The sequence below is a fragment of the Doryrhamphus excisus genome, linkage group LG18, assembly GCF_037039965.1.
Source record: "Doryrhamphus excisus strain RoL-2023G ecotype Guam linkage group LG18, RoL_Dexc_Guam_v1.1, whole genome shotgun sequence".
Lineage (NCBI taxonomy): Eukaryota > Metazoa > Chordata > Actinopteri > Syngnathiformes > Syngnathidae > Doryrhamphus > Doryrhamphus excisus.
In genome coordinates, this window is record NC_136374.1 from 17,800,943 (window position 1) to 17,816,515 (window position 15,573).

At 46.8% G+C, this 15,573-nt stretch overlaps 1 long non-coding RNA gene across 1 annotated transcript; it reads left to right on the top strand.

Moving 5' to 3' along the window:
• Nucleotides 1-407: 407 nt before the first annotated feature.
• LOC144902051 (uncharacterized) lies at nucleotides 408-11,306 on the top strand. Its single transcript, XR_013630289.1, has 3 exons — nucleotides 408-1,540; nucleotides 1,809-1,938; nucleotides 10,349-11,306. It is a non-coding gene; the product is annotated as an uncharacterized LOC144902051 (long non-coding RNA).
• Nucleotides 11,307-15,573: the final 4,267 nt, after the last annotated feature.

The following is a 15,573-nucleotide window of genomic DNA, read 5'->3' on the forward strand; positions in this document are numbered from 1 at the left end:
ATGTATGAATGCACACGAGCAACACAGGCCACGTATTGTCCCTGCTACTACTGCTACTGTTGCCATGGTGATGGCTTTGCTTTGTGCGAGCGGCAAGGTGTGGAGGAACCTTCCAGATAACCCCTGAGGTCAGCTCACAGAGGTACGGCTCGCAGCATCACGGCACCCACACGCTTAACCCTTCCACCCTGGTGAACAAACAACATACATGAACTTATTGTTTGTTCGCATGATGAACAACATGCATGTCTGCCTTTTTGTGTCTGACCAGGGTCGATGAAGCGTTGCGCTGTGGTAACGAAATATTAGGAATAGACTTCCAAACATGATCCAATCAGAGGATGGAAGATGCTGATGTTGCTGACGGTCCTGTCAGGTGAGTCTGAAATCTGATTGTTGGAAACCGTTCTGTTCCTAATAGTGTTTAAGTGACATGGGCCAGCACTCCTGATTCTGAAGGCCCTGGGCAGATTCCATGGACGTGACAACACGTGGAAGCCAATATCTAACATACATACAGTCGTCCTCACTTCCTGTTGTTGGTTCATTAAATCATACCATGGCCGACCCCCACCAGGTCCTCTTGTTTCAAAGACCAGACCCCACTGCACTCCAACGGTGTGGGTTGGGTACGCCTTGGAATTCTGTCTTACCTACTTCCTTAGCGGTACCATGGTGTACTAGCATAGCACTCCACAGCAATCCTAAATATCCCAAATACCTGTTTGGTGTGCTCACTGCCCCACTTGGACACCGCATCTTTAGTTTCGACCCTGAGGTCCATAATTTCGGTCTATTGATGAGTTTTGATGAATAAATGAAATGCTGCAAGAAATAACGTATCATTGACCGCTCATCCAGCGATGCCGTTATGATGACGGATTCAGGCAAGTGTGCATCTTCTCACTCCGTCAGTCAACTTGTGTGTGCGTGACTCTGTCAACACCTCCCACTCTGAACTCCACTTGGTCACCAGGATGGGCCGTCTGTGACCCGGCGGCCATGATGCACATATTGGCCATGTTGAACTCTGTACCATATTTGAGTTTTCAGCCACTGACTCTCATATCTGGTGTCCCTCCTTGACATTTCTTTACAAATACCAGCCTCCATTCACGCTCTTATTGCTTTGGCCCATTCAGTCCTCGGCTGATTAAACAAGCGCCTGAAAAGCCGCCGCTGCCGTCTGCCATTTGGCTTTTATTACAAAGACACACCCTTTCATTAAAGTGACTGATTTAGAGAAATATGAGGGATATTTCACCGATATATCAGATCGGGGAGCACAATGGCTGAAAAGCAAATAAGAGCGTCCCTTATTGAAGCGCGTGGGCGTGGAATGAGATAAACACACGTTTGATTGGCGGCTCCAGGAAGCTGGGCGCACATCACACGCTTGTCGTCTTATTCTTTCCCTCGTAGGACTTTTGCTTCGCTCTCAACCTTGCACCTCCGCCTCGGTGCTGTGAAAGACCTGGGATTGTGGTTGTCATGGTGACCAGCACAGCTTTGATTGGGGCGAATCAACAGCATAGTGGAGGTTAGAAGATGGCTGCTGGTGCTTCCACGAGCGCCAATATTGATTTCCAGTCTCTTTATTGGGCCGCTTGACAGCAATAGTTCAATCCCACCGATGTAAGGGGGGGGGGGGGTTCCATAAATGCTCCCCCCTCCGGCACCCGGCATTCTGTAATTATCACTTTTTCCCCTTTTGATTGAGTGCGGCTGTCTAAGAGGTGATTGTTCCGCTTGATGTGTGAGTTTTAACCCAGACGTCATGTCGTCTTATGTTCTATGTGCTCTGGCAGCCCTGCCCGGACTCTTTAGCGTCCGCTCTTCCCCCGCCAGCCGTGGACGTGTCAGCCGCTGAGAGGAGGTGTCAGACTTTGACAAAGCGCTGCCCTTTGGAAACACTTAATGGGGATCAATTCACCCAAAGTAAGACACATGCAGTCAGATAAAAGTTCCTCAACCTGCTCCTCTTCCCATTTCTCTTCCCGGGTTCCTTCTTCCTCCTTCCTCCTTTTCCCTCCCCAGCCAACTTGGCTTTGCCGATGCGAGAAGTTGCCAGTGAAGCTAATTGGAGTGTGTGACTCCATTAAGGACAGTTGCCGTTCTGGTTTTGCACAAACTCCCGCGGAGCTCCTTTGCTAATTGATTAGGCTGCTAGCAAACAAAGTTAACGTCAACTGGAACACACACACACACAGACACACACACACACACACACAGCTTCCTGAGGAAGGGTGGGCGCTCAGCATACGAGGCATCCTGAAGATGGACAGCAAAAGGCGAGGGTTTTCTCCTCGTACTCGGCTTCCTCCTACATCGCAAAGATGGAGTCTTTTTTTGGCGGCCTGATAAATCGTCACATCCACACGCAAACGATTCACTGGGTGACACCACAACTGGAGGAAAAAGATCCGTGGTCTTCCGCTTGTTGGGACCGACGACAAAATGGAATTACTTCCGTGAAGCACTTTGCCGTGGAAGACCAAAACATTCCAGGAGAATGTCGGAATATTCAGATGTTGTGTTGGCTCTTTTTGGCAGCAGGACACGACCGCTCAGTTCTGGTCTGGCCGTCTCCAGGAAAAGTCTTATTTTGGTCTAAAAGTCCGATTTGTCTGAAAGTTCCGTTTGTCTCGTTTATCACTGTTAATTGACGGGGCCGCGATCATTGAACTTCCACAACGTATTTGTAGTTAGAGCCCCAACGTTGGAGCTCTGTAGACCTTTTTAGACCTTTGACATGGCCCTGGGCTTCTGTGGCTCAACATTCCAATCTTTGGAATTGGTTGTACATCTCCAGTATACAAGCCCTGTGATTGGCTGATGACCAGTCCAACACCAACCCCGCCTGTCGTGACCCTGGATAGTAGAAATGAATACATGTTTGATTTTTATGTGACTTCCTGCAGTACTACGTGCCCCCCCCCCCATGAGAGCCATCCACTCGCTCTTCATCCAGCCTCCCCAGGCCGCAGACGGAGAGTGGGCATCCAAAGGGCAGAGATAACAGCAGGCCGGCCCGACCCATACGTCTGGGACGAATCTTCCTGTCAGCGCGGGCGCCAAGGTGGGCCGGTGCGAAGACCCGACGCTGTCATGGTTGACACCGGGGGGGGGGGTGAGCGCTCGGGACCGATGGCCATAAAAAGCAAAGCAAGACGCCTCAACATCGCCAGTGTTTATGAAGGCGGAGGAAAAAGTGTCTCCTTCCTGATTTATTATGGCGTTGGGCGATTGGATTCACCGTCCTATAAATCCACTCCAGCCGAGTAAGAATGTCTCGGGGGGGCGACACGACCCCTTAACCCCCCCCAGCCCTTCCATGGCTGTTTCTTGGAGGGTGACCATGATGATGTGAGCACATTCGCCAAAGTCGCACATGACTTAATCCTGCCCCACCGACCAGGATAAGCCACCAGTCTTATCACCCCCCCCCCCCATGCGCCCCCGCTCTCCACTTCCTGTCGCCACACTCGTCCTCTGTCAGTCCTGTTATTACACTTCCCATCCCAGACTTAGTCCCTTATTAGTCTTCCCACTGTGGAGGTCTTCTCCTGTGGCCACCAGAAGGGCCAAACGTCTTCTGTGGGCTTTATGGTTCTTAGGCGCATGCCTGTGCTTCAGAGTTGATGGAGCTTATGAGAAATGGAATACCAAGTACAGTACACAGTACTCTTGGTTTGGTATGGTACGGTACGGCTAGGGTACCTAAACACACATTGGGGGCCCGTCATGGAGATGAACACAGCGTCCTGGAAAGTCCTACACAGACGTCTCCATCATCAAACTTACTTCCTCCTGTGGATGTTCGTATGAGGCGTTGGAGAGCATTACGTAAATCTCAGAATTCAGCCATTTTTCATTTTTATTCAGATCCCCCCCTTACGGCAGCCTGTGTACCCCCTTTAGGAACCCAAACGATCGTGTTTGCGGGGCATCCAGTGGTGGGAAACACACCGCCGTGCTAACGAAGGCGACCCAGCATTGAAGCAATGCACAGGCACATGACCCTATATAAGTACATGCTATGTATTACATGTTGATATCATGACCAAATAAGTAGTACTGTAGTGTAAACTCAGTAGATATTTCAAAACAACATATTTTACAGCTGTGATTGTAAGACCATAAAGTGTTAGAATCCCATATTGACCCGTGCCAACACTCATGTCAAGGTAGTAGTAGTAGTAGTACTGCATATGTAGTGGACACGTACATAAAAGATATGACACACTGCCAAGACTCCATTTCCTTCTCTGTATTCTTTCCCGTCTTTGTCACTCAGGCAGACGCAAACGGCGTGTCAATAATGGCGGGCTGCCGTTTGTGTAACGATGCTATCTCACCACAAAGATGGCGTCCTATCAGCATTGTCTGTCACACAAAGAGAGGAGGCGGCGGCGCTACGAGTGGATCACCCGTACGCACACTAAACCTCCGCCACGGCGCCCTCCGATAGACTTCCTGTGTCAACAGCGGATTTTATTACAAGCGGGAATGGCTGCTGGCCTTCGTATCGTAAACGCGGCCTCAGGCGGCGCTTCTGAGTGAACATCGACAACGCTGACACGATACTGTAAGTCACTGTGTAATATTTGACTCAAATACTACATCACATGTCCCAAATGACCTTTGTTTTCCCGCTTCCTGAGGTTGACCCCCCCCCCCCACCTCAGATTATTAGGACAGCATAAATTAAACTCGGGAAATTTCACCTTAAATTTCCAATTAGCTGCTGTCACTCAAGCATCTTCATCTTCATCAAGCAGGACTTGGTGTTGTCATGGCCATGAAAGCAAGAAGGAACCACTTGGGTGGGTGTGGGGGTGGGGGTGGGTGGGTGGGTGGGGGTGTGACAGGATGCGGGGGTCTCTGAATGATGCCCCCTGCCTTTTTACCTGCTGCCAGGTGAGGCGGCCAGTGGCATCGGGGCAGCAAATGCCAATCACTGATGCCCTGGAGGTCATCTAGGTCATCTAGGTCTACTCTGCCATCGGAGATGCCGAGTGTGCTGGGAATCGCCAATGAGCGGCACGTTGGTGGAGCTGCTGGTGGTGAACTCTTATGGAGGAAAGGGAACATCAAGGCTGGTGGTGAACTCTTATGGAGGAAAGGGAACATCAAGGCTGGTGGTGAACTCTTATGGAGGAAAGGGAACATCAAGGCTGGTGGTGAACTCTTATGGAGGAAAGGGAACATCAAGGCTGGTGGTGAACTCTTATGGAGGAAAGGGAACATCAAGGCTGGTGGTGAACTCTTATGGAGGAAAGGGAACATCAAGGCTGGTGGTGAACTCTTATGGAGGAAAGGGAACATCAAGGCTGGTGGTGAACTCTTATGGAGGAAAGGGAACATCAAGGCTGGTGGTGAACTCTTATGGAGGAAAGGGAACAGGAGCATTAAGTCGCCTATAGATGGCAGCATCACACTCAGTCTGCTCCTTCTGACTCAGGGAAGCCTCCAGTGAATGATCCTAGTCAGGGGAGATGTCCTTACGACACATTAGGAATGATCTTGGCATACAATAAATACTCAAATCTGTGCATTCAACTGTACTATTAATGCACTTTTATTGTTTTTAACATTTCCATAAGTCAAAATTTGCCCATTTTCTAAATAAATACAGTGCAGGAACCTCAAATGACATCATGGGAGTCTACAGAAACATTTATGAACATCCTCATCATTTCCTTAATGTGCACGTAACATTATTATTATTCTTGCTAACCGGACACAGAACTCCGCCTTAGCGTGAATGGGCAGGTACCTGAGCTGGGAGGTGCTTGTCGCTGCCGTCCTTCTGTAGCAGAGGTGTCATTGTGTGGCACAGTCTAAAAATAGAATATACATTATATGACTAAATTGAACATATTCAAAGAGAAAAGCTGTCATTTTGTGAGAATATACTTTTAGTAGCATAAAGATATATAAAATATGAAGGAATTTTTGCCCTGTGATTGGCTGGCGACCAGTCCAGGGTGTACCCCGCCTCTCGCTGGGATAGGCTCCAGCACCCCCCGCGACCCTCGTGAGGATAAAGCGGTAGAAAATGAATGAATGAATGAATGAATGAAGGAATTTTTAAAGATCTAATATAGCATTAAAAACAAGTTGTAATGATACTGTGATAATATTCCCATATTATGGGGATTAAATCCTAGTTATGAAAAAGAAAATTGAAAAATAAAAGAATAACAACAAAATGGAAAGAATAAAGTGAAAATATTAAGAGGAAAAAAATGGAAAAAAGTCCAGATTTTATGGGAATAAACTTGTAATATTATCAGGAAAAATAATGTCATATTAGTAGCACAGACTTTAAATATGAAAGAAAAATATGTTTTTAAAAGTCATATTATGAGAAAAAAGTTGTCATTTTAAAAAAAATTGGCTTGTGGAAAAAGTTTGAACATGATTCGAATAAAGTCAAAATATTATGGGAATAAATCAGAATATTACAATAAAAAATGTATGAAGATTATTTAAGAAGAACGTTGAAATATTTGGAAGACAAAAGCAAATATGGGAAAAAAGAGACCAAAATGAATTACTTTTTTTAATTTATTAATTGTTTGTTATCCTCTTCATCAGCAACCAGTATGAACGTAAAAATACTCCAAAGTATTCAGTACCTCGCCACACGTCACTCCTCCGGTGTCATGAATGAATCATTTGCGGTAAAGGTCACAGCATTGAACTCGTGGTGTGCATGCTCTCCCAACTGGACTGTTAATGCGACATGCCGTCATACCGCCATGGAAGACACGCCGTTGGCCGCCATTACAGTTCAGTCCTGCAGTACTACTGGCAAAGTATTGATGTCTATACGTGTATTCATGTCAATCATACTGGTCACTAGCCTGTGTAGTAAAGTACATCATTCTACACGCCGTTTACTACCATCAGCCGTTGTTAGTATTTACAATACCAACATTCACTCGGCATGGAGATATTCTTCTTCATGGCCACGCCCTCGACGTGTGCTACCTGCTAGCTATAGCACGTCTATGCTGCACGTGTTGTGTGCTACCTGCTAGCTATAGCACGTCTATGCTGTCCTTGCTGTGTGCTACCTGCTAGCTATAGCACGTCGTTGCTGCACGTGTTGTGTGCTACCTGCTAGCTATAGCACGTCTATGCTGCACGTGTTGTGTGCTACCTGCTAGCTATAGCACGTCGATGCTGCACGTGTTGTGTGCTACCTGCTAGCTATAGCACGTCTATGCTGCACGTGTTGTGTGCTACCTGCTAGCTATAGCACGTCTATGCTGCACGTGTTGTGTGCTACCTGCTAGCTATAGCACGTCTATGCTGCACGTGTTGTGTGCTACCTGCTAGCTATAGCACGTCGATGCGTGTGTGCTACCTGCTAGCTATAGCACGTCGATGCGTGTGTGCTACCTGCTAGCTATAGCACGTCGATGCGTGTGTGCTACCTGCTAGCTATAGCACGTCGATGCGTGTGTGCTACCTGCTAGCTATAGCACGTCGATGCGTGTGTGCTACCTGCTAGCTATAGCACGTCGATGCGTGTGTGCTACCTGCTAGCTATAGCACGTCGATGCGCGTGTGCTACATGGTGATTTCACGCTTCATTTGTTGCCTCATGAGCGTCGTTAATAAACAGCAGCCATTGCTGGCAGCGCCTCGGCGGGATTAGGTGTGGCGCCTTGCTCATCATCATCATCATCATCATCATCACTTTGTTTGGACTCACCTGATCAGATGTTGCTGTGTTGATGTTGATGTTGGTGATTGATCGTTCCAATTGAGAAGAGCTGCTGCTTCCTGCCTTTTATTGATCCGTCGCTCTTCATGTCCAGCACATTTGGGATTAAAAGTAGATTTAAAAATGTTTCATAAGATTAGGAAAGCAGCATTTGACTCGAGTTAAGGACGTCAGCAAGGCGGCTGTTCTGAGAAAATGTTGTGAAATGATTGTCATGTGACTTCTACGTATGAATCAAAGCACATGATGGATTTATTGCAGATGAGTCATTTGGAATTGTTGTCCTTTACTTTATGTAAACACAATTGGACCACATTTGGACTCCAGTGGACTACCTTCATGCGTTCCCACACACTGACGTTCTCGTTCTCATCCTGGTTTTGTTTGTCTTCGTCAGGCTGGAGTGTCGGCCATGTTGCCATGTGTGACTTTTAGGCAGCGCGTCCAAAATAGATCCGCTGGTGTGTGAGAGCCGTGAGCCGCAAGGAGGATGTTTTTTCATCCGAGGCTCCATCTCACGTTGTCATGTAGCGGAGGTCACACACGCTAATGTGCGAACACGACTAGCCGTGGTCCTGGAAGGCGTGACGCCCTGGTAGCTGGGTGCTCCCCAAGCACGGGTGACAGCTGCTTGACGACGGGCTGCAAATGGACAGTTTCATATTTTCATATTTTCATATTTTTATCTCTTATCTCTTCTCTTTTCCACTAGAATGGAATGCTGTTGTAGGGGTCTTCGAAAGGGATACCACAAGGTTCGGTTCCAGGCCCACTGGGAGTGCAACGATACACAAATTTCACAGTTTGGGTCGATACTAAAAATAATTTGCCTTTTTTATTAGAATTTTATTGACATGTTCTCACCTTAGTACACTTGGCGGGGTGTGGTGAGTTTGAGGCCTGTGATGCGATCATTCGTCGGGCGGCGGCTATAAAGCCCCGGTCCAAACCTGAGTCGGAGCACTTTTAGTGCAGGAGGAACTTTTGTTGTGTTCGGGCAGCGTCGGACTACGGATGAGTGCCGGCATTTTGTCCCTTCTTTGGGATACCTGGCGACCAGGCGAACAGCTACCCGGGATGGCCATTGATCATCTCCAGTACTTTTCCATGTTGTACTTTAATGTGTAGAACAAGTGTGTGGAATATTTCAGCGTCAAACCTGGATTGTGTTGGAAATGAATTTAATCTAATAATTCCAACAGCCACTTTTATTGCAAATGTGTTTGATCCAAAATCGGAGGAAAATGTCAACGTTAAGCCAGTAGGTGGGTTGGGGGCGGGGTCAAAAATAGGTGTATTAATTACTTAACGTTCCTTGATGGTCGACTGTGTAGTTGATTTGAATTCATATTTGATTCATCTTGGTCATCAGTGAAGCTCTTCTGTTACAAAAACGTTAGCTCAAATGTTAGCTTCCATGCTAACAACGGTTGGCTTTCCACATCCTGTACACAAAAACTAGAACATTATCAAATGATAAAAAAAAGCATGTCGTGTATTTCAGGACACGCAACTGGAAATCGATTGACGGGAGGTCCAACGCGTCCCTCAGGTGAGGAGGTGAAGTATTTGTGTGAGCACGTACGGAGTCTCTGCGTGGTTCTCAAGTGGATATTGGCGAGCCGCCTGCACGCCTTGACTCATTCTCTTCTCCCCTGGGAGTCTTCTCACTCGCACGGCAGGGAAATTGACCTGGGAGTAAAACGGGCATTTTGGGGAATGGTTACATATTAAAATGGCCGAATAGAAGCTGGCAGGTTTGGTCTCACGCTAGGAGACATCGTTGTAGACACGTCGTTGTAGACACGTCGTTGTAGACACGTCGTCGTAGACACGTCGTCGTAGACATCATCCAAAATGTTTGCTATCTTGTGTTGAGCCTTAAGATCTAAGATCTAAGATCTAAGATCTAAGATCCATCTGCTTTGCTCAGCCGCCATCTTGTTGTCCTCTCACAAGAACTTGAAGTGAAGGTGAACGTGAAGGTTCAACATTACAACGACTACTCTCTTATTCTACTTTTTATTTTACACACATCACTAGCATGTGTAGTATTTTATCCAGGATTCAAACATCTCCATCTCTTCCGGTTGTCCTGGCTGCTCAGTAAAATATGGTTGAACCTACAATAAGTCCACGAAAAAGTTGAAATGAATATTTACCAGACTAAAAGCTACTTGGTAGCGGTTAGCGCGCGGCCTCACAGCTAGGAGACCCCAATTCAATTTCTCCCTCGGCCATCTCTGTGTGGAGTTTGCATGTTCCTTTCTCCGGGAATTCCGGTTTCCTCCCACATTCCAAAAACATGCTAGGTTAATTAGCCACTCCAAATTGTCCATAGGTATGAATGTGAGTGTGAATGGTTGTTTGTCTATATGTGCCCTGGGATTGGCTGGCCACCAGTCCAGGGTGGACCCCGCCTCTCCCCAAGACAGCTGGGATAGGCTCCAGCACCCCTGTGACCCTCGTGAGGATAAGCGGTAGAAAATGGATGAATGGATAAAACAACATTATACAAATATTTAGAGACAAACCTTTGCATTTTTATTAGTTATCAACATTTTAATGTTTTTTCTAATATGCCTTTTGGCTCTATTGTTTTTTAAGGAGAACATCTAAAGTCCACCAGAGATGGAACACCAACAAAGATGACATACCTGATCATGTAGCCCCCCCCACACTGGCAGCCCAGCTGATCTGATGCTTAGCGACATGACCTTCACGTCTTGCCCTGCACCACGCCAAGCCCCCGGGGTGACCTCCCCCCCCCCCCTCCCTTCCTCTCCATCTCTGTTCCTCACCTCCCCCCAACATCATGTTTCCTTTTGGGGTGTATCTTGTGCCGGCTGTCTATTCCAGGTGTTGGAATGCCGCCTATAGTGACGTTAAATATGGAGTTGCCTGGTGTGCTTCCCTGCAGGGGTGCCAGTTCAACGCCGTACGTGCCGTGTGCCTTTATGCTTTTATGGTAGCAGCATCGTCATAAAGCGCCAAGACGCCTTGTCCTGACATGAACTGGCCACTTACTATCCCGAGGACAGCTCACTCTGACAGCTCACATTATAATTCATGAGCCCCTCTGCAACGCGCACACACACGCGCACACACACACGCACACACACACACACACACACACACACACACACACAGCATATTTAACCTTTGGTGCTTGTCAACACAGCAGAGAACTTCCAATGCCTTCATCTCCAAGTATACAAACACAGCAACAAAAGAAGGCCTTCAGCCATCTTGCATCCTGCCGTGTGTTTTCATCCTAGCGTTAGCAACAATGGCGCCACTCCTTGGTGTCCCAATCATTTGACCTTGAACATTAGGGTCATCACGGGCAAGCCAAAGTAAGACGCTCACAGGAGTTATTGCCTGCTGTCGGAAAAACAACAGAGTAAAAAGTACACCGGCACAAGTACTTTGTCTCAGTAGCTGCGGGAGAGCGGGACCACAAACTGAGCTGGTCTCAGCTTTCAGGCCCCCTGGTGGGGTTCAGATGAAATACTTTCACTTGGACTTTTACTCTGGACGAGCCGAAAGAAGCGTACATGCACCTCATACACTTTTACACTTGAGGGTATTCCTTCACGATAATCACGATTAGATCTCTACTCGGCGTTGTATCGGTAAAAGAGTCTGAGTCAGCAATTTATGGCAAACCAGCATTAACTTTGATTGACGTGATTTCAAAGGTCTTGAAAAGACAAAAGGATATTTTCTGTCAGGTATTCCCACTGACGTGATCTCTCGATGGCAAAGTCAAAAAGCTTTCAGTCTTTGAACGAGGTTGGATTGTGGAGCTGGATCATCTTGTCTTCTCAGGTTGGAGGCCCTCATATTAAACGTATGAAAAGGTCCTGGGGGGTATAGAAATGGTAATACAAATGTCATGTGGTACACCCAAAAAATGTCACCAGCCCTGAGCCAGAGAATCCGCTTGGCTGTCCTTCAAAGGCTGCATGAAGGTAGTAGACAGTAGGGGGGTCCAAACATGCTGAAAAGTCCACTTTGATATGTGATATCATATCTGATATATGTACATATTGTATTGTGTATGTATATGTACATACTTATATACTGTATTACAGACAAAGCTTTGTCTTATTATTTGTTTACAGCGTCAGCACTTTCTCTCCTTGCTTGGTGCCATGAGGTGTTTTTTTTTTGTTGAACTTTATTTCTACCATGTGCTGCGGCCCAATAAAAAACAAGCCCCAGGCCGACAATGGCCCCCAGGCAGCAATTTGGACACGTCTGGTGTAGGTGAAGAATGAAGACGTGTTCTACTAGAAAGTGTTAGTACTTTGGACTCTAACTGGAACGCTGCTTTTGTTCCTTAAAGCATGCATCCTGATTTACTACTATGACTACTACAGTACTGTTACACTACTATGACTACTACAGTACTGTTACACTACTATGACTACTACAGTACTGTTACACTACTATGACTACTACAGTACTGTTACACTACTATGACTACTACAGTACTGTTACACTACTATGACTACTACAGTACTGTTACAGCAACAATACTGTAGCGGAGGGGAGTCGTACACGTACGTAAAAGACGCAATGTCACATGCTTTGTTTACGGAAATGAACATGCCTCTCCTTGGCGCATTTGTTTACGAGGATTTTTGTGTTTGTTCTACACCAAGGAGATATTGGAGACCAGCCCAAGATGTCAGCCTGCTCTTGGTGCTAAAATGGCTAAAAGGGCTAAAATGGCTAAAAGGGCTAAAATGGCTAAAATGGCTAAAATGGACAAAGACAATACAAGCAAGACTTTGTGCTTGGAGACATTTGCACTCTCCTATCCTTGGTCTCATCCCGTCTGCAGCATCCAGGTGGGATGCTGACGCATCGACTCGGGCAGGTAGCCGATCGCCAACAGGCAGCCTGCGTCCCCGTGGAGTCATACACACACACACATGCACACACGCACACACACACACACGCACACACACACACGGACTTAGTGAATGAGCTCTACGCTTTACTAGGTTCAGATCTGTGTAGGTGTCTCGGGTTGTGTAGAAGGTAGCAGAGATGTGGAGGATTTTACCTGGAGCTCCTTTTCCATCACCTGTTGAAGTACCAGAGCAAAATAACTGACAGCTCGTCCTCCAGCCCAGCGTTGGACTGAGTGACTTTCACAAACGGGAAGGACGTCCTCCCTCATTCGGTTTTCCTTCCTCATGAGATGTGTTGGTTAGCATGGCAACAGTCCATCTTCTTTGGCATTTGGCTTTCTTGTGTTAAAGCATCTTCATTAGTGAGTGAACACACTGTACCCGGGGATCCAGTGTCAAACCCCCAAAAGGTAATAATGATGATGAAATATTTTCCATGAAAGATGTCAAACGGCAAACTTTGCGTGTTGAACGACGTTGCTCAGATCAACCAAAACGAAGACCACAAGACCTTGGGATGTGTTTTATGTTGGACCCAAAGGAAAGGGTAACAAGACTTAAGTTGTTGTCAACGTGATTCCATCATCTTGCTTATTTATTCAGAAGTAAGTCGCTGGTGAATAGTGCGTAGATCTTCATTCTAATTCTAATTCAAGGCTGTGGGACTTTGGCGGAGGTCTATTCTCTCGAGCGCGACTCCAGTGTGACAATGCAACATAATGCCATGATGATGCTGATGTCAACTCCATCATCGTGTTGTGTTTGCATCCCTTTCTCGATAGACATGATGCTGTTTAAACGGGCGGGCGTGGTGCAGCAACAATCTAGCAATCTCATCTTGAAATTCCCTTTCTTGGGTACATGTTGGAATTTGGCTAATTATCGTATTTTCCAGACGACAAGTTGCTCTGGAGAAAAAGTCGTACCAGCCAAAACTTCACAATGAAGAAGAAACTGGACCGGGAATGACTTTTATAAAATCAGAGTTCCGCCTCTCTCGGTTGTCAACATAAGTTGATGTTTACCATGTCAGGTTTCAGGGGTGCAGGAGGGATGGGACTAGCAGATACTGGTACACAAGCCGAGGGCATCCTCTCATGGCTGTCAGTGTGGAAATCAAACATTCATAAGTCCCTCCGGAGTATAAGTCGCAGGAATAGCCAAACCAGGAAGAAAAAGCATGACCTAAAGTCTGGAAAATAAAGTAGTTGGATTTTTGTACATTTCAGTTCCTCAGTCCTCATCCTGGAATGTTTGCATGTCTCCTGCTGCCAACTGGAATTTGGGAAGAGGCGATGATGAAGTAAGAACGTACGGAAAGGTGAGCATTCAACTTTGTGTTTACGTTACGTTTATGCAACAAATGCGTCAAGAGAGCTGCAGTAACCATCAGGCTAAAAACTGGAGCTGTCCAGCGCAGCTCTTAAGGTGTCAGGGAGTGAAGTTAAAGACTAAAAATAAACCCAACATCTCTAAAGGAATATTGTAGTATAATGGCAGTAATATAGTAGAACAGATACCATGTACCAAGCAAAGTGGGGGCCAGGAGAGGGAGGGGTCCAGGAAGGTACCAATGGTGGATGGCTGAGGGTGAGTACGCCCTAGGAGGCAAAGTGTAAGAAAGAAGGAAGCATCCGGTGAGAATAACAAGGAAATGATGGATGAAGGCATGACGTGACTCAGCTTTAATGTCGACTTGCTTTTGGAATGACTGGCACCCCCCCTCCCCCCAACCCCCCTGCACGACGGAGACAAATGGCCGAGCAATGAAAGAAAATGAGGATTTTATCACCCGTTCCCCCACTCGTGCTGGTGGGCCCCCGGATGGCTTGCATGGGTGTTTGTGCCCTGGGAAGTGAACCAGCAGCTTCTTGACAGGCCATCTTCCAGTCCTTTTCACTGGCCCAAGGGTCCAGTTTAGAGAAATGGGTCACTCGGCTGGGGGCTTGCTTGGAAATGCCCCAGGTTTGGAGCACATATATGTTACGCTGGGTGTGTGTAGTGGGGGGAGGGGGGGGGGGCGCTCGGGGGTAAGGTGTTAAAACGACATTTATGTATGTCATCCTCAGATATAATTACACTGCTCGAGGGCACTAAGTCGTCCTTCTACGCTTTGCCACAACGTCTACCAATATAGGAAGTCATTATGGGATTAAGTTATTCCCAGAGTATGGATGTCTTCCTGCCTTCCTGTCTTCCTTGGAGCGCCGCACATCCATCCAGCTGAAGAAATCAAACCCAATTTGTCCTGTGGGGGAGTCACTTAGCGTGCCCACCTCACGCAAATATGAAATCCTGTCGGATTCCGGATTAGCTCTTTAAAGGCACATCGTTAGATATCGTTAGATATCGTTAGATATTGTTAGATATCGTTAGATATCGTTAGATATCGTTAGATATCGTTAGATATTGTTAGATATCGTTAGATATCGTTAGATATCGTTAGATAACCATCGTTAGATGCCATTGTAATAACATCGCTGGGCAAAGATGGAAGTCTGCGTCCCGGGGAGGGCGGCGGCATCGCAGCGGTGGGTGGCCTCCAACCTGCGGGCTTGGGCTTATGACACCTGCCAACAACAGCAACAACTCTCTCTCTCAGTGAGATTAATCGTTGCAGTTTGCTCTGAAGGCAAACGTCTGTCAAGCAGCCTTTGGAGGCTCCATGGTTCCTTTCCTTCTGCTTAGACTTGGAGTTTGTCAAAAAACGGCTGCTTTCAGTGTTAGAGGCTTTAACAGCCACCTTAAGCTGCTTTCACACCAACGCTACGCTTCTATTCAGCTCACTGTTGTACGCTTTCACACGTTAGACCTTCATCTGGATCCACAGTCAGGTACTATGTGGTCCAGATGCTGGAAACAAATGGAAGACGGTGACATTTGGTTCGGGATTAACAGTTCAGGACT